This window comes from Pinus tabuliformis, chromosome 6 (genome assembly GCF_031772625.1).
Source record: "Pinus tabuliformis cultivar Carrire ecotype Pingquan chromosome 6, CPIR1, whole genome shotgun sequence".
NCBI classification, from domain to species: domain Eukaryota; kingdom Viridiplantae; phylum Streptophyta; class Pinopsida; order Pinales; family Pinaceae; genus Pinus; species Pinus tabuliformis.
The window spans coordinates 1267066788-1267087754 of NC_142292.1; the positions used below are offsets into that span (position 1 = coordinate 1267066788).

The following is a 20967-nucleotide window of genomic DNA, read 5'->3' on the forward strand; positions in this document are numbered from 1 at the left end:
TGTCCATCACCTCTCCTATCCAACATATCCAAGAACCTACCATCTTGGATCGCGTCATCCCTATCCGACTTGTGCCAGCCATCAGACATACTGCCATATGCCCCATTAGTCTTATCCTTGTGTCCATGACTGATTCTAAGTGGTCCCTATCTCTGCAAGTCTGACAAACTCTAAAGGATAATTGCATTGACCTCTGCTTGTTTCTCCTATGCCTAATGATCCTGTCATTATCTGCTTTGCAAATTCTTATTTCTGCCTTCAAACTTCTCAATGTGTCTGTTATGTTAGGAGAGTATCCATCACCATGTTTCTCATATGATCTATAGGGAGAATCTCGTGAACTATTATCTACCATCTTGCTAGTCATATTTGATATTCTTTTTCTTCCTGTAAGCATACCATGTAAGCGAAACCAAAATATAAACATAACCAACATACCTAAGTATAGTTTAGGGGAGGATATCTTGTCTGCAAGATCAACCAGATTAGCACAATACCTGTATAATCATATTTATGACATTATATAGACATCATCTCAATCATCATCTATTTACCATGCATGATGTCACAAACTATAACACCAACTGGACACGATGCATGCATAACAACATATAAACACTAACATGCATAAAAAATTCATATACAACCGACATGCATTCATGAAGAAAACATCCTAACAACAACACCTTCAACTTCTACATGACCACACAATTGCAACAATGACTGATGAGCCCCAATATTACAACAAGAATGTTGCAACTCCCAAGGCTACCAACTTAAATTATCAACTCGAGGTTCGTACAAACTTAAGAGGTGTCGACACTATATGTGCAGCATACAATATGTCCTTCTTTCATTGGTTTGCTGTAATGGAGTGAATTTAATGAAATCAAAGCCTAAACTAATTGTAGAAATGGAAATGTTACTTTGAAAAGAAATTAATCCTAGGCAAGAATAACAATTTGTAATTGAAATCCTAAGAGTGTGAATTCAAATAAATAGGCCTAATCTACTTTGTAAAAAGGCATGTACTAATTGGTGTTTATTCTTCCTCAATAATGGATTTAGAGCTTAAGGGTTATGATTCAATCTTAAGAGACAAAAACCAAACTTTTGGAGCAAATATGGTCAAGTTTACACGTGCTACTGGAGTGGTACATGAGGTTGTTACAGGCGAAACATAATTACGATAGGAGGAGATAATTCACTAAATGACCATTAAATCAAATGAAAATGGGATGGAACAATTTTTTTTATTAATTAGGATGTCTTAGGACTCCATTCCAAGTAGAATCACTCCAAAATACCCCTGTTAACACATGCTAAAAAATAGCAGAAAATTACTACTCTAAAAACTAGAAATTCAAGAATTAGTGAGCTAGTTAACCTATCAAATGCCTAACCTAATCAAGTGAAAATGCATTGGGGTAAATTTTGTTATTAAATTGAATGTTTTATGACCTAATCGGAGTGGAATAAACTCAATTGAAATTCATTAACTTGTTCTAAAAATAGCATAAAATTACTACTATTTTTCTACAAGGGACTTCCAGAAATTCTAGATTTGTGAACTAATCAACCAATCCAAGTACTTCAATAATGAAAATGACTTCTAAAAGTTTTTCTAAGGATGAATTATAATTGTGACGCTGTAAATAACCTGAAAAATAACTTACTTCAATCATTTAAACCAATCCTACAACAAAAGAGGCATCAATATTGAATGCAGAAATAGGAAAAACAATAATAAGAGATGCATGGGAATAAGAAGTGAAAAAAATAAAATAAAAAATTATACAAAAGGGATATGAGGCTCCTAAGGTGGCCAAGCCCAAGAATACTAAGTTTCCTATGAAGGATACCAAGCTTTAGAAGCTAAAAATGACACCAAACTTCATTATTGAATCAATCCAAGTACATCCCTACTAGAAATGAAAGTGGAGCTACAAAAATACATGTTTTCTCCACAAGAAGACTAAAAAATACATGCTTATAGAGGAAAATTCGAATTGGTACTTATAAAATATGATGAGGAAGTATTCTTCTTGAAAGGAAGAAGCTTTTCCCTCCAAAATCCCTCAAATAGTGGATCTGGTTCCTAACACTAGGAATCTGCATTAAATGACAGGGAACACATTCCTAGATTTTATCAATCGTTGGAGCTCCAGAATTTGTCAATGATTTCATGATATTTTGTTCATTTATTATCCAATCTTGATCCTCGTGTAGGAGGGAGCAAGTCCCTAGATTATTTCTTCCTCCAAATTTTCATAATTTGCGCAATATTCTCACAATATTCTACAAAAATAGATAATATTAGGCACAAATATGCAATTATCTTTAAAACTTCCTAATGAACATATTAAAGTTAAAAATATGTCATCTAATGCAAAAAGAGAGGTTTAATGTGTTGACGGATGGTTATATGGGTCTTAATTTATGTCTAATTTGGAGGCCCATCAGTGACTATCACCATTCATACACATCAAGCACATATCCAACCTACATGCATGCATGACAAACGCATTCCTCCCATCTATTCCAAGGGGTGAACCATGCTCTGATACCACTTTGTAATACCCTCTTCCCACAATTACCCAAGCTAACTGGTCCACCGGGATAAATATGTAACAAAGAGTTACTATGATATGATTCAACTCCCTAAGTACAGTTAAGGAAGTGGAACCGGCGAACCAAAACTTTACAGACCTCCCTCAGGTGCTACAAGACCCGAGGAGCTAACCAACCACCCCAGGTGCCCAACCCCTGAGTTAACTTAGGCTTTCATTGAACTAAACCCCTAATTGCTCCCACGACAATGCCTTCATGTGACTGAAACCCTCCAGTCATTCCCACAAGCATGCTTCCCAGTGACTGCAATGTTTTCCAGCGAGTTATGTGCTAGCGTCCGTGAGATCTATGCAACTTTTTTAGGACAAGGATCCAAACCTCCACCTAGAACATAATGAAACACTCAGAAGTGATAAATAACAAGGAAACAAGGCCTCTAATGCAAAACTTGAATAAGGACCTAGCCTGACCCATCCTAATCATGACATGTATTTCGTCAAACACATCATGAACATGGAATGTACAGGTCATAAAAACACGTCTGAACATAGGGGCCTCATACTTATCTAGGATTCGTCAAGAAGATCAGATGCCCTCTCACTTAAGTCATTCATTCATTAAAATTTCATCTACTAACTAAAACATGATGAGATCCATAACTCAAGGTTGTCATAAATCCATGCATGTAACTAGCATATAACTAGATAAACAACAATAATAGAATAGCCATCATAGCCACATAATAACAAGTACATTTACATATAGAACACAAGAGGAAAAGAGCTATTATTAACATATGCAAATCCAACCAAGTAAGGGACTTACATGTACCACCCAACCATAGATTGGGCTAAACCAAATATTTCTTTCAACCAATCACCCCTGTGTCATATTCCAAACATGAATGTTGAACTCACAACACAATCGACCATGCTTCTTAGGATTTACCACATATCCCTCCAAAACTGGTCAAGGATTTCTAGGCCCGAAGCAAGCACCTATACAATCAAGATTTACCATATATCCCACCAAGGGATTCCTAGGCTCAAAAAAGAAACATACACTACCAGGCTTTACCGCAATCCCACCACATACCGGTCCAGGATCACTAGGCCTATACAACCATGGATGTCTCTAGATATCTCCACCTAAAACATGAGGAATTTGTTTGTCGCCACCTTCAAGCTTTACCATATATCCCTCCATTTATCGGTCAAGGAGTCCTAGGCCCAACATGGGTATACACAATTAGGCTTTACCGCAATCCCACCTTTATCGGTCCAGATATTCCTAAGCCTTCTGATTTTTCCTTTGACACCTCACTCAGTTTTGAAACCATCCGGCAATCCAACTCAACCAAATGAAAGAACCCCATCACACCATGGCTATCCAAAAATGGCAAGGCAAGGCTGAAACCATTGTCATGTCTGCCAAAACCCATGTCAAAGACAACAAGAAAACCAAATACACACATGCATATACCATGCATGCCAAAACTAGCAAGAAAATCATATAAGAAACTCGATACCTGCAAGTAATCCCGTTGTAACAGCTTGATCCAACTCCTCCTCACTTGATCCTTCCTTCTCTTTGCTTTATTGTCTTTTATTTTCCTTCCTTCCTTCAATGCTAGAGTGCTCTAAGAATGTTGTAAGTGTGCAAGAGTATGAGAGAATAGAGAGAGCTTCAAGCTAAAACTGACAAAATGTTGTGAACTAATCCTCAAAAACATTTTTATTAGTTAGGCCTTTGTTTTTTTCAATTTCCATTATTTTCCTTCATTTTCCTCCCCACATTCAATATGTGACCTTTCACCTTCCTTTTCTCCTAATTTCCATTGTTTTCATAAATAAAATGCCAATTAATGCCTCTTGCCTCCAAAGCCTTTGCCATTTCCTTTTCCAATTTCCCCTTAGCCGTAATAAACCAAATGAACACCCATTAGGATGTTTTTCCCAACACTCAGCTTAGAATAAGTGTCCCATGACCTTGGTATTATTTTACCTTTATTAACTTTATTACATGGATTTTTAATTTGGGGCTGTTATAATTACATGCTCTAGTGCCACTGAAACCTCCCTTGTCACCTTCCCCTTTACAAGAGAAATCCCTCTCCCTTAGCATTGGAAAACAAGAAAAAAAAATCCAACCAAATGAGGGAAGAGTGCTTTAGAGAACTATGACCAAGGGCAGAAAGGAAGACCAATGACATTTTGGAACATAACAAGAAAATAAAGATCGATGGTAGAGACAAAGAAATCCTCCGCAAGGTCAAAGTCGTGATCAACAAAACCAGGAAGAAACACTAAAGGAAATGACCCAAAAGGGGAGAGAGCAGTTGTAGCCAAATATTGCCAATGGCACAAAGTAATGCGAAGAAGAAATAGACTACTTGATATATAAAACCATGAGAAGTACCCAAGAACGCAAATGCTTAGGGAATTCTAATGCAAACCAGTCCCGAATGCATCTAAAGTGGATTTTCACCACCGTGAACAAAGATGACGAACCACATTGGTTGGTTCTAAATGCTGGAAAAAATAAATGAATGTGATGGATCCCAAAAAGATAAATAAAAAAATTCAAGTCACAAAAGCTTAAACTCAAAAAACAAAGATGATCCCACACTAATGCTAACATGGTGAGAGCCAAGCGTCGAGGGAGATTCACCCAGAGAGAGGACAACTAACTAGATATGCTCCAATAGGCATCGTATATACCTAAATCACCACTGCAAAAAAATTCTAACGAGAGAGATGGAGGAATTAGGGTAGGAGGTTATGTTTCTTCTCTTAGCGAAAAGTTGGTTGAATAAAATGCGGATCCAAATTAGTACTAAGAATCCAAAATAAATCTTTCTCCAATTGAAAGCAAATAATCTGTAGGAATATAAAATTATGGACGAGGCAGCAATAGTAAAGCCTATTTTAACTTCATGGTACCCGCAGTCATCATTAATCATAACCTTGATAAACTGACCGCAATCAAAACATGTATCCTTTGTTTATCATAACATCACTATGCATTTATGCCTGGATTGAATTCGCATGAGAGTTTAAATAATTGTCTTACCACATAATTGTCCCATGGGGAGGGCGGTATCCACACTACTCTCCCCCATTACTTAGGGTGATGGTAGATTGCTCCTTCCCCCACCCTCTTTCATACCCCTTTTGAGATAATAAATAAATAAATAAAAATTATATATATATATATATATATATATTCTCAAATTTTTTAAAACACTCATAATACATATCATATATGGCATTTTTTTCAAATGTTTTATACTTTTTATAAATTAATCTTTTAATGTGATATGCATAGAGTTGAAAAAAGAGTTTAACTATTAGGTGTTTGTATGATTATTAATTAGATTTAAACTTGAAGTTTTGCAATATCTTGATTACAAAAAAGTATTGTTGATATTAAAATTTCCTTTAATGGGATATGCATATTATGATTTATTTTTTTACTTTGTTGCTTTTTTGTAATTTTATTAATAAAAACAAAATTTCCATATAAGAAATTGATTTGAACTAGCCCCAAGGGTTAGCTCAGTTGGTCAAAATCAGTGCCTCGCCATTTGGGAGGTCACAGGGTCCATTCTGCCCGAAGCCCTTAGGGTTAGGCCTTGCTAGTGGGCCGCAGGGCTAGATTCCCTTCAGGGTCGATCAACCCAGATTTTTCCGTGGACGTAGTGACCACCCATTGACCAAGGTGTCCGTGAACCACAGCCAAAAAAAAAAAAATTGATTTGAACTCTAACAGCCATCGTCAAAAAATCCATGTAAAATAAAGGTAAAATAAAACCTTGGTCATGGGACATGTATTCCAAGTTGAATGTTGGGCAAAACATCATAGTGTGGGTGTTCATTTGGTTTATTAATGGCTATGGAAATTTGCAAAGGCAATGACAAAGGCTTTAAAAAGACAAAGAGGCATTATTTGGCATTTTATTTATGAAAATGATGAAAATTAGGAGAAAAGAAAGGTGAAAAGTCACAAGTTGCATGTGAGGAGGAAAATGAAGGGAAAATAATGGAAAATGAAGAAAATAGAGTCCTCATTAATAAAATTGCTTATGAGGATCGGCTCATGGCTTTTGATCAGTTTAGTTTTGGAGTTCACGTTTTTTCGTCTCTCTCTCATACTCTTTGACACTTAGAGTTTTCTTGGAGAACTCTTGGAGGAGTGTGGCATCCTTGGGATTTGGAGAAAGAAGGCAAAGGAAAAGTAGGAAAGCGCAAGAGGACATCAGGATTAGAAACTACAACGGATTTCTCTTGCAGGTACCGAGTTGTATGTATGATTTCCTTGCTAGTTTGGTATGCATGACATACGCATGTGGTTATTTGGTCATGATCTATCATTGGCATGTAGGATTGCTTAGATTGATAGTGGTTTTGCCTAGCCTTGCCATTTCCTAGATAGCCATGGTGTTGTGGGTTTTACTTTTGCTTTCTGGTTGGTGTTCTTGTGCCTTTGGCTTTGGGTTGAGTTATTAGTCCTAGGAAGACTTGGTTGGACAAACGCTCTAGAAACCCTGTAACAGCTTGGGTTGAGTTAATAGTCCTGGAATCCTTGGTTGGAAAAACGCTCTGGAAGCCCTTGGTGGGTTGATTTACTAGTCCTGGAAGCCCTGGTTGGATAAACGCTCTGGAAGCCCAGCGCAGTTGTGGGTTGAATTACTAGTCTTGGAAGCCCTGGTTGGAACAAACACACTGGAGCCCTGGACAACTTGGTTAGAGACCAATATGGTGATGGTTCGTGATGTCTAACCATGAGGTGGAATCACTGATTAAGGGTTGAGGTGGTTTGGCCTCTGGAATCCCTGGATGGTTTTGATTGATTTGTTTTATGAGATCCCACATTCATGCTTGGAATATGGCACAGGGGTGACTGCATGGAAGAAAGATTTGGTTCAACCTAGTCTATGGTCGGGTGGTTCATGGAAGTCTCATACCTGGTTGGCTTATGCAATCATCAATAAGAGCTCTTCCTTCTTAGTATTTTATGGTTAAATATACTTGTTTATATGTGGCTTATATGGATGTTATATCCTTGATATTTTTGTTGGTTATATGCTAGTTATGAGTGAGTTTTATGATAGTGATCATGTATGGCTCTCATCATGTTTTGGTTAATCACTGAATGTACAATGAATATATGGCTTAATAGATGGTAATGCAATTATGGCAATGAGGCAACAATGCTTCTTAGTGATTCTCAGATAAGTTTGAGACCCCTATGCTCAAATCTATTGTTTAAACCTGTAGGATGCATACTTGTGACATGTTTGACGAAATGCATGGCATGGCTAGCAAGTGTCCAGTCAAGTCCTTGTTCCATTATTTGCATTTGTATCATTTTTTTATTACTTTTCATTTCTGGAAGTTTCATGGAGTTATGAGCAGTGGCTTGAGTCCTAGGCCTAAAAAAGTGGCACAAAATCTAGAGTTGTTGGCACATAACTATGTGGAAAAGTCCCTAGTTGCAGGCATGCCTTACTGTGGGAGCGACTAGAGGTTCCCAGTCACATGAATGCCCATGTCAAGGGAGCGATTAAGGCTTTAATGCAGAAAAATGTCAATTTGTCTTAGGGGTTGGTCACCTGGATGGGTTGGATGACTCCTCGGGGTTTTGTTGCATGTGTAGAAGGTCAGGTTGGTTGTGTTTTGTCGCTTCCACTTCCTTAACTAATACACAGGGAGTTGAATTATATCATAGTAACTCTTCATCACATGTTTACCCTGGTTGGTCGGTTACTTGGGTAGATGTGGGAGGAGGGCGTTAGAAAATGGTATTAGAGCATAGTTTTGTTCTCCTTGGGTGATGTTTGGTTTTCGTTTCCCGCGGATGAAGGTGTTGTCATATGTACATGTCAGTTACATATAGGTTCTTGTGCTTGTGGTCTATATGCTTGTTGTGTATGCATGGCATTGGTCATGATTGCAGTGGCGTCGCCATATGAAAGTTGATGGTGTTGTTTTTGAATGTATTTGTTGTGAGTGCATGTCGGTCATGCATTGGTTATGTGTGTTAGTGTATATATGTTGTTATGCATAAATTGACTGGATGATGGTCGTTTTGCATGAAGTCAGGGTATGTGGTAAGCATAGTTAGGCATTGATAACTGGATAATGGCTGAAAATATGCTTATATGTTGATCTGACACTTCATGGAGGTGAGGCAGTAAGTCAGGAAGGCAATGATGAGGACCTATCATGTGGATAGAATAAACAACAGAGTGTGAGAAATGATAGAGCATGCAAGAAAAAGAAAACATATCACAATAGAGGCACATGGATGGTGGAAACCACTGGAGGAATGGACACACAAGAGAAGAGCAGGATCATGAGAGGTGAGACGGAAAGAGAGACCGACTTACTGACAAGATACACTTTCAGATCCACTACACACACAATCACAACAAATAGAGATAGAGCAATACATCACAAAGAAAGAGAGATATATTGATATCTGAAACACAGCATTAGACCTATTGCATTGATTTATATAAGCATGAATTTCTTATTTATTGCGTGTTATAGTACACATACCTAGCGTGTTTCTCAATCCAATATATGTTGTCATCCCAAGTAGAAATGCCAGGTTTCAATGGGATGGATATCTAATTCCTTTTCTCTCAAACAACGAACTCTAAGTAAGGCTAATGTATTGTGCTAATTTGGTCGGTATTGCAGACGAGACATCCTCCCCGAACTATACTAAGGTATGTTGGTTTGTTTATGATTTGGTTTAGCTGACATGATATACCTTGCAGGAAGAAGAGATCAAAGATGACTAGCAAGATGGTAGACTGCAGAGATTCTCCCTACAAATTAGATGAGTAGCATGGTGTTGGGCGCTCTTCTGACTTAGTAGACACAATGCGGATTTTGAAGGAAGAAATAAGGATTTGCAAAGTAGACAATAATAAAATCATGCAGGCATATGAGAAACAAGCAGAATTCGATGTAGTAATTCTTCAGAGTTTGTCATAATTCCAGAGACAGGGACCACTTTAGATCTGCTATGGGTAGGAGGATAAGACTAATGGGACCTATGGTAGTAGACCCCATAGTGGCCATAGGTCAGATAGAGATGAAACTATTAGGGATGGTAGGTTCTTTCATACTAATGATAGGAGGGGTGATGGACACAGGTACTATTCTAGTTCTAGTTCTGACAGGTATCATGGTCACCATCGTTATCATCCTTATAGGAGGAGTGATAGGGGATATTTGTTGGATAAGTTCAAGAAAGCAAAGCCACTTACATTTGATGAGGAAATGAACAAAACATAGGATGTAGAAGCATGGTTGCTTGGAATGAATAAGTTATTCAAATTGCATGATTACTCAGAGAACATAAAGCCAAAGTAGTTACATCCGGTCTTAAAGGTCAAGCAGATATCTGGTGGGAAGATGTAAAGAATGTCAGAGATATTTATGAGGAGGAGTTGACTTGGAGTGAATTTGAGAGACTATTCAGGAAGAAGTATCTATCAGAGAGGTACTATGACGACAAGGAAAAAGAGTTTTATGAGCTAAAGATGGGCTCTATGACTAATGAGGAGTACACTAGCAGATTTTTGGAGTTGTTGAGATATGTGCCTTACCTCAAGGAGGAGAAGGCCAAGATTCAAAGATTCATCAGTGGGTTGCTGATAGAATTCAAAGACAATATTGAGTTTGATGAGCCTAGATCATTGGAGGAGGCCATTTGGAACCTAAAGCATTGTTATGAGCAATCAAAACGCAGATATGAAATTAAACCAGGCTGGAAGGGTAATGCAAGGAATAAAGGGAAATGTGATAAGAAACGAACAAGGCCTTGGGACGCAGGTAAAAAAGAGAATGTAGCACCGCATAAGAAGTTCAATGTATCTGACAAAGGGCAGGGATTTCAATTTGAAGGGCGGAACAAGGGTGCAGATTGGAAGCCTATACAGTGTTGGGCTTGTGGCAAAGATCATCGTAGGAGAGATTGTCCACAACACCAGGGTGGTAGACTGCAAATCTACAGTGCTCAGGAAGCACAGACAGTGGGGAATGTTGTAGAGAGTGTTCCTCATACCTATGCACCGTTGGATAACAGGGAGGTAGATCACCAGGTGTTTATTATCGAGATGGACGGTAAGCTTTATGATCAAGTTGTTTCTATTTTGATTGACCCTGGATCTAATTATAGTTATGTTCATCCCGACCTGGTGGATAAGTGTGGTTTAAATAAAGAAGTGCATGCAGAATACTGGTCAGTACAGTTGGATATAGGTACCAAGAAGTGAGTTCATCATTGGGTAAGAACTTGTGCATTTGAGTTGAATGGTATGTCTACATCGGAACATTTGAATGTATTGTCATTGGGTTCATATAGCATGCTTTTGGATATGGACTGGTTGTATCTCCATAGGACCAAAGTGTATTGTTATGACAAAGCTATTGAGTCCTTAGATGACAATGGAGAACAGAGATTCTTGCAGGGTAAGAAGAAGGAGACATCTATTAGAATGGTGATAATTATGTAGGTGAAGCGTAGTCACAGGAAAGGGTGTGTGTTATTTGCAGGACATATTTCTAGGGACAAAGGTAAGGAATTTGAGGATGCGGATGACTTGAGAAGCTACCCGGTTTTATGACAGTTTTAGGATGTCTTTCCAGTAGAGATTTCAAAGTTGTCGCCTCATGGGGACGTGGATTTTTCTATCGAGTTGGTACGAGGGGCAACACCAGCATCAAAAACACCATACATGATTAGCACTCCAGAGTTGGTAGAGCTAAAGTTTCAATTGAAGGAAATGATTGACAAGGGATACATTAGGCTAAGTGTATCACAATGGGGCCCACTGTATTGTTTGTGAAGAAGAAGGATGGTTCTCTCAAGTTGTGAATTGATTACAGGCAGTTGAACAAGGTGACCATTAAGAATAGGTATCTATTGTCGATGATTGATGATTTGTTTGATCAGTTGAAGGGAGAAGTAAGGTTCTCGAAGATTAATCTAAGATCAAGATATCATCAAGTACGCATTAAAGAAGATGACATTCACAAAACAACCTTCCAGCCCAGGTACAGACATTATGAGTTTGTTGTAGTTCCATTTGGTTTGAATAATGCTCCAGCTACTTTTATGTGTTTGATGAATAGTGTTGTGTCCTTATCTAGACAAGTTTGTTATTGTATTTATTGATGATATATTGGTATATTCTAAGAATGAGGAAGAGCATGTCAAACATTTAGCAGAAGTGTTGAGATTGCTTAAAGAGCATCAGTTGTATGCTAAGCTTAGCAAATGCAGTTTCTTTTAGACAAAGGTACATTACTTGGGACATGTTGCTTCCGAGGAAGGCATAGTAGTAGATCGAGAGAAGATAAGGGCTATCATGGAATGGTAAGCTCCTGGGAATGTGGATGAAGTAAGGTCATTTATGGGGTTAGCAGGTTACTACAGGGGGTTCATCAGGAGCTTCTCTTGCATTGCATATCCTATCATGTCATTGCAGTGAAAATTTAATAAGTTTGAATGGACAGAAGAATGTGCAACAAGTTTTGAGCAATTGAAATAGTTGTTGACAAATGTTCTAGTGCTAAATATTGCATATCCAGACAAAGAGTTTGTGGTATGCACAGATGCTTGTAAGAGAGGACTTGGTGGAGTTCTTATGCAGGAAGGACGGGTAGTATGCTATGAATCACAAAAGTTGAAGCACAAGCAAAATTATCCGACACATGATCTTGATTTGGAAGTGATCATCCATGCCTTGAAGATGTGGAGGAACTATCTTCTTGGCAAGAGATTTGTACTGATGAGCGATCACAGTGGATTGAGGTATCTATTTGACCAACTAAATTTGAATGCCAAAATATAGATGGTTTGCCATGATTAGCGAGTTTGACTTTGAGATCAAGTACATTAAAGGTAAAGAGAACATGGTTGCAGATTCTCTTAGCAGGTGGATATAGGTGAACCACATAGCAACTATGAGTTCTTATGGGACAGATTTACAAGCTCAAATCTTACAAGCAGGTCAGCAGGATAACAGGTACATGGAGCTCAGGCACAAGTTACAGTAGAGTACAAGTACATGCACAGGTACAGGTACAGATGCAGGTACAGGTGCATAGGATGTGGACTATTGTCTCACAACAAATGGCTTGGTCAAATTTAGGGACAGGATATATGTGCTAGATGACAGCGAGCTCAAGAATCTTATCTTGAGAGATTTTCATGTGAAACCGTATTCAGGTCACCCAGAGTATAAGAAGACATTGACAACAACGTAGAAGTTCTACTACTGGCTGAACTTGAAGAAAGAAGCAGCAGAGTTTGTGGCGAGGTGCTTGGATTATCAATAGGTAAGCGCAGAGTGTAAGAATCCAAGTGGGTTATTGCAACTGATCTAGATTCCAGAGTGGAAATGGGAGGTCATTTCCATGGACTTCATCACAGGTTTGTCAAGGACATCTAGAAAACATGACTCGATTATGGTTGTGATTGATAGGTTGACAAAGGTAGCACACTTCATTCCAGTAAAGTCTACTTACTCAACCAATGACGTAGCACAAGTTTTCATCAAAGCGATAGTGAGGTTGCATGGTGTCTCGAAGAAGATTGTCAGATAGGGATGCTAAGTTCACTCTAGGTTCTGGAAAAAGTTATTTGTAGGTTTGGGTACAGAGCTGGCCTTCAACACAACTTATCATCCACAGAAAGATGGACAGAAAGAGAGGGTCAACAGGATATTGGAGGATATGTTGAGGATGTGTGTGATGCATCAACAACAAAAGTGGGAAGAGTATCTTCCACTCATAGAGTTCACTTACAAAAATGGGTATTAAGAGTCTTTTAGGACGAGTTCGTTTGAGGCACTCTATGGTCAGAGTTGTAATACTCCTATTAGTTGGAGTGATCCAGTTAACATGGTATTGATAGGACAGGATATGTTGACATAAATGGAATAAGAAATGCATATAATAAAGAAGAATCTAAAGGTTGCACAAGATAGACATAAAATTTATGCAGATCAGAACAAGATGTTTAAGGAGTTTCAGGTTGGGCAAAAAATGTACTTGGGCATCAAGCCCAAGAAGAGTTCCTTGCGGATTGGATCACGTGCCAAGATGGCACCTCGGTTTTGTGGACCTTGCAATATTATTGAAAGGGTTGGACCAGTAGCCTATTAACTTGAACTACCTCTAACAAGGAAATTCCATAATGTTTTCCATGTATCATTGCTTAAAAAGTATGTTAAATATGTTGATCATGTGATTGACTGGTTTGTATTGCAGGCGAAGCCAGAAGGACAATTCCAGCCAGAACCTTAGTGTATTTTACAGAGAAAGATGCTTATGCTCTGGAACCGAGCAATCGAGTAGGTTAAAGTGCAGTGGAAGCACTTTAGGCCCGATGAAGCTACATGGGAGATGGCAGATCGAATACGGGTTAAGTATCCTTCTCTATTTGTTGGTTGAGAAAATGTCCTTCATATATGTCTTTGGTATATTCTTGGTATGATGTTTTGGTATATGTACATATGTATATGGATGTAAATACTACCACGAGTTGTGCTATAAAGCTCCAATAAGCGATATGTGTGACATGTCATTATGGTTGTCATGTTGTTATGTTGTCATGTTGGTTTGCCTCTTAGCAGGTTGATCATTGTAAATACTATAATGAGCTAAGTTATAAAGCTCCATGGGTAGTATGTTTTGCTTTCAGCAGTTTTGTTGGTTGTAGGTGTCATTAAACACCGAGGGTGGTGTTCCCCCAAGGGGGAGGATTCTGTAACAACCCTGATAAAAAAATCCATGTAAAAAATAATAAAGCTAAAATAAGACATTGGTCATGGGACACGTATTCTAAGATGAATTTTGGGCAAAACATCCTAGTGTAGGTGTTCATTTGGTTTATTAATGACTATGGAAATTGGCAAATGCTTTGGAAAGGAAAGAGGCATTATTTGGCATTTTATTTATGAAAATGATGGAAATTAGGAGAAAATGAAGGTGAAAGGTCACATGTTGCATGTGATGAGGAAAATGAAAGAAAAATATTGCAAAATGAAGAAAATAGAGGCCTCATTAATAAAAAGGCTTCTGAGGATCAGGTCATGGCTTTTGATCAGTTCGGTTTTAGAGCTCTCGTTTTTCTCTCTTTCTCTCATACTCTTGGACACTTAGAGTTTTCTTGGAGCACTCTTAGAGGAGTATGGCATACTTGGGATTTATAGCAAGAAGGCAAAAGAAAAGCAGGAAAGTGCAAGAGGACATTAGGATCAACAACTACAATGAATTTTGCTTGCAGGTACCGAGTTGCATGTATGATTTCCTTGTTAGTTTTGGCATGCATGTGGTTGTTTGGTCATGATCTGTCATTGGAATGGAGGATTTCGTGGATTGATAGTGGTTTTGCCTAGCCTTGTCATTTCCTGAATAGTCATGGGGTTGTGGGTTTTTTTTTTTGGTTTTCTTATGCCTTTGGCTGTGGGTTGAGTTATTAGTTCCTCGAAGCCTTAATTGGACAAATGCTTTGGAAGCCTTGCAGTAGCTTGGGTTGAGTTACTAGTCCTAGAAGCCTTGGTTGGAAAAACACTCTGGAATCCATTTGTGGGTTGAGTTACTAGTCCTAGAAGCCCTGATTGGACAAATGTGTTTGAAACCCAGTGGCAACTGTGGATTGAGTTACTAGTCCTGGAAGCCCTTATTGGAACAAACGCTCCAGAGCCCTGGACAACTTAGGTAGAGACCAATCTGGTGATGGTTAGTGATGTCCGACCGTGAGGTGGAATCGCTGGTTGAGGGTTGAGGTGGTTTGGCCTCTAGAAGCTCTGTATGGTTTTGATTGATTTGTTTTATGAGATCCCACATTCATGCTTGGAATATGGCACAGGGTGACTGACTGAAAGAAATATTTGGTTCAGCCTAGTCTATGGTTGGGTGGTTCGTGGAAGTCCCATACCTGGTCGGCTTATGCAATCATCAATAAGAGCTCTTCCTCCTTGGTACTTATGGCTAAATATATTATTTATATGTGGCTTATATGGATGTTATATCCTTGATATTTATGTTGGTTATATGTTGGTTATGAGTGAGTTTTATGACAGTGATCATGTATGGCTCTCATCATGTTTTGATTAATCACTGAATGTACAATGAATGTATGGCTTAATAGATGGTAATGTAGTTATGGTGATGAGGCAACAATGCTTCTTAGTGATTCTCAAATAAGTATGAAACCCCTATGCCCAAATCTATTGTTTAAACCTGTAGGATGCATACTTGTGACATGTTTGACGAAATGCCTGTCATGGCTAGTAGGGGTCCAATCAAGTGCTTGTTCAAGTATCTGCATTTGTATCATTTTTTTGATGTTACTTTTCATTTCCAAAAGTTTCATGGAGTTATGTGCAGTAGTCTGAGTCTTGGCCCTGAAAAAGTGGCACAAAATCTGGAGTCACTGGCACAAAACTACTTGGAAAAGTCCCCAGTCGCAGGCATGCCTTGTTGTGGGAGTGACTAGAGGTTCCCATTCGCATGCATGCCCATGTCAAGGGAGCGAATGAGGCTTTAATGCAACAAAATGTCAGTTTGTCTCAAGGGCTGGTCACCTGGATGGGTTGGATGGCTCCTGGGGGTTCTATTGCATGTGTAAAAGGTCAGGTTGGTTGTGTTCTATCAGTTCCACTTCCTTAACTGATACATATGGATTTCAATCATATCATAGTAACTCTTTGTCACATGTTTACCCCAGTTGGTTGGTTACTTGGGTAGATGTGGGAGCAGGGTGTTACATGAACCCATTTATTAATTTTATTACTTATTTAATTAAGTAAATATTATGTTTTTTCATTATTATTTTTTAATTAAAGGTTTCATTGATCTAACGCTCCACTACAACATCTCCCCCATTGGAATTTTACCGGCTTATATACATCTAACTTTGGCTCTACCAAGCATCGAGAGGAATCAAATTTCTCATAGTGCAACTCTATTTTTGAGTGCAAAACTTGAGGAAAGATTTGCACCTCGAGAGATTTGAGATGTGGAGTTAGAGAGATATAATATTCTCTCTCTCTCTCTCTCTCTCTCTCTCTATATATATATATATATATATAATATTCATGCATGAGTTTAAGATATTTCTGATCTTTTATTCTTAAGCTTTATAGGAAAACCATCCAAAAATAAAATCTTTGAAAATAGCTCACACTAAGGTAAAAAACATATTTGCCATCATTTACTTTCCACTATAGTTTAAAGAAGTATTTGCATAAAAAATGGATACGAAGATGTATATAAATATACCTACCTAGAGTTGCCTCCCACCATTATTTATGTTTTCCTTTTGGTTACTTCCTACCAAAATTTATGTAAGTCCTTGTTCCTTGAAAGGAATTAATTTATCCACTTCACTTCTCAATTTATTAGTTCGTGTGAAAACAAGCCTATAAGATTCGATTTCGCTATTGACTATTATTAATTTAGTATTGACCAATGCAGGTTATAATTTTTAATGCAATTTTTCACATAACATAATTTCTAACTTAAGTGACACGGACTAAGCTACCTTGCAACACTTGTTTAATATGGACATTGAAATATTTTACTTATGGCTAACAATTTATTTATTTTTTGCAAGCTTGGTGTCCAACTTCTCACCCCGATCAGGGGGATAGCACAAGATTTGAACCAAAAGCTTCCAGTTCGGTGAGACTTCATTTCCAAGGCTATTTCCAATTGAGCTACCCCAAGCGGACAAAAAATAAATTATTTTTTGTTTGTAATGTATTTTTGCTTTAAATATTACATATAAATTGAACATATAATGAATTACACATCATCTAATATCAACAGTATTATTTTATGTGAACTCCATATTAAGTAGTAAAGCAAATATGTATATGCCTCATATTAAAACTTTATATATATATATATATATATATATATATATATATATATATATATATATATAACTTTTAATTATTTTATTTCTCTTTAAAAAGTTGATGTAAAATTAGGGTGAAATTGAAGTATTTTATTTATGGCTAACATTATTTTTTTGTTATTATTATTTTTAATTTGTTAATGTAAGTATTATTCATTATTTTTAAACATAGCATTATGTGACAACATCTCCCTCATACTAGATTGTAGAGTGCTTCTCGACTCAATTAATAGAAACACAATTGCAATATAAGAAAATAAATTGAACCCATTTATTATTCTTATTATTTTTTAATTAAGTGAACATTATGCTTTTTCATTATTATTTTTTTTATTAAGGGTTTCATTGATCTAACGGCCCTGTATAACATCTCCCCCATTTCCATGCAAATGCAAATGGAAATTAAAATAAAAAATTATTTTTGAAATTTGAAATAAAAATTGTTTCTGAATTTTTCAAATGAAGGGTCATTAAACTTTTCACAATATATTCTACTCATCGTTATTTTTATGGTTTTTCTCTTTATTAATCATTTTTATATATACCATGACAATTAAAAAAAATAATATTAACAAAATTTCTTTATATTATCATAATTCAAAAAAAATACTAGCATTTTTTCTCTTAGAAAAAACCAACTGAATAGAATGGCGATCCAAAATCATATTGAGAATCCAAAAAAGAATTTCCCCAATTGAAAGCAAATAACAAGTAGGAATATAAAATTGTGGGCAAGGAAACAATAGTAAATCCTATTTTAACTTCATTGTAACAAGGTCATCATTAATCATAGCCTTGAAAACCGACAACAATCAAAACCCCTATCCTTTGTCTATCTTAACATGGCTATGCATTTATGCATGGATTGAATTCACATCAGAGTTGAGATAATTGTCTTACCATGTAATTGTCCTATGGGGAGGGTGGCAGTCACATTGCTCCCCTCCATTATTTAGGGGATGGTAAACGTATCTTTCTTCCACTCTCTTGCATATCCTTTTTGGGATAATCAATGTATATATCTTCTCAATTTTGTTAAAATTGTCATAATACATATAGCATGTGGCATTTTTTTCAAATGTTTTATAATTTTTATAATTTAATCGTTTAATGTTATATGCATAGAGTTGAAATTTTTTTTTTATCTTAAGTATTAAGTTTTTATATGGTTATTAACCAACCTTAATCTATATTAACTCTAGGTCTACCAAGCATCGAGAGGGATCAAATCTCTTTGTACTCTAAAAGATGTTTACATCTCAAGAGCTTTGATCCCTATGGTTGCTTGGTAGATCTGGAGTTAAGATGGATCTAAGCTGGTTTAATTCACCCATTTAAATAGGCTATATTCCACATGAATACCATGGCTCATTTTTATTTTTATTATTATTTATTTTTATAGTGTTGTTTTTATTTCTTTATTTTATTTTGACCCCGTGAAAATGTCTAAATTACATTACATTAATTTGTTTTCTTTCTTCTCCTTTTTTATATGTAATTTGACTTAGTCAAAATGTTAAACATTACATTACAATATCTCTACCATACTGGATTGGAGAGCGTCTATCGGTGCAATTATATTTAAACATGAAGTTTTGAAATATCATGATTATAAAGATGTATTGTTGATATTAACATTTCTTTTAATGGGATATGCATATTATGATTTAATTTTTTTCCTTGATTGTTCTTTTGTAATTTTATAAATACAAATAAGAAATTGAATTGAACCCATTTATTATTTTTATTACTTTTTCAATTAAGTAGATATTATGTCTTTTCATTATTATTTTTTAATTAGAGGTTTCATTGATCTAATGTTTCACTACAACATCTTCCCCATTGGAATTTTACTAGCATAGATCCATTTGATCCAGGGGATCAAAAATATGTTCAAAATTCAAAGTGCTCAAAATTGCTCGAAACCAATGCCAAATTGTAGTTTTCTCGTCATGATTCCAACGCCACTTGAATTACCTCAAACCAACACCGTATGCTCAAGTTATCGCGTTCTGAAAATTTTTCCAAACAACCAAAAAGTCAAACTATAGATTATGACGCGATTCTTAGTCTTGGTAATGGTTGATTTCAAATTGATAGATATGATTGTCTTGATATTTGGAATATGTGGTTGACATGTGTGAGTAGTTGCAGGAAACATGCTTGGTATTAGCATGACAAGGTAATAATTGATGTGTTTATATAACGAACAGTTGGGTGATGTGAAAGTACATGGTAAGACTCACTTGCAATAAGGTAAAAAGGTAAAACAAAACAATTGGGCAAGAATTCCTTTAGCTATGTTTGGAAACCCTAATTCCAAACGAATGAGTGCTTTGCCTATAGAAAGTCTTCTTAACCTTAATCTTGTTTGACATTATGTGGATACATGCTATATTCATGAACATGTATTTGACAAGTATACTAGCTAGTCTTTAGTTACAGATGGATCTGTCAAAGGATTGGAGTCCCTTGAGAGATGGCATGGATGTGTTCAGTTGCAAGAAACATGCAGGACACAACAAGATGAGGTAACAAGTGTATTGTTATGTTTATTTATGCACTAATAGTTATGTGTTAATGACAGCATGATGCAATGATCCGGATTTAAACAGGAACACAACAGATTACAGATATAACCATAAATACAGAGGTGCAACAGAAATAACACTTCATTTCATTAATAACAAATACTGAAATATGCTTACAAACATAATGGAAATAAGACTAGCTTGGGCGATCGTAGCTTATCTCTGAGAAGAGATGTGGCGGCTACATGCCTCTGAATTGTGTTACAATGAGATTTGAGGGCCTACTTATTATTAAGAAGCAATGGAAAACCCAAAATATCCAAAAACCTAACCCTAGGAGATGGAACGCCAAACTATGGGCCCTATCAGGGTAAATTGGTACATCAACTTCCTGGGGTCGTAACTTTGGCATACGAGCTCCATTTGACGCATATGATACCTCGCTAGAAAGATCTATCCGAGGACTACAACCATTAATGCAAAATATCAAAATGAACGCTCATAATCTTTGAATGTGACTTTCCCAAAAAAAGCGTCGTTTAGGGCCTCAAAACGGCTCTGGAAGTTCAGGACCCAAAAAACTACCAAAAATAGTAAACTGTGCTGCAATTAACGAAATTGAAAAACTGAAAGAAACAATTATGGGGGTCCAAGTGGAATAGTTGGGTGGCCACCAATATCCGCCTGGATCATTCCTCCCCCCTGAGGAAGCAATGGTCCCCATTGCGTTGAGTTCCTCCATGAGATAAGGAAACTTCTGTTGAACTTGGTCCCTAGTGAACCACATGCCCTGGTGAAGGAGTTGGCCTACTTTGACAACTCAATATAGTTGGATTCTTTGTTGTCGGGTGTTCTTGATCTACATTTCTATGATCCGATTAGTTGTGGCTTGTTCCATGCAGTCTGGATTGAA

General features: G+C 36.9%; 1 pseudogene; it reads left to right on the forward strand.

Moving 5' to 3' along the window:
* The window catches only part of LOC149263264 (protein CLAVATA3 INSENSITIVE RECEPTOR KINASE 6-like), a 52613-nt pseudogene that overhangs the window by 13913 nt on the left and 17733 nt on the right, over positions 1-20967 (forward strand).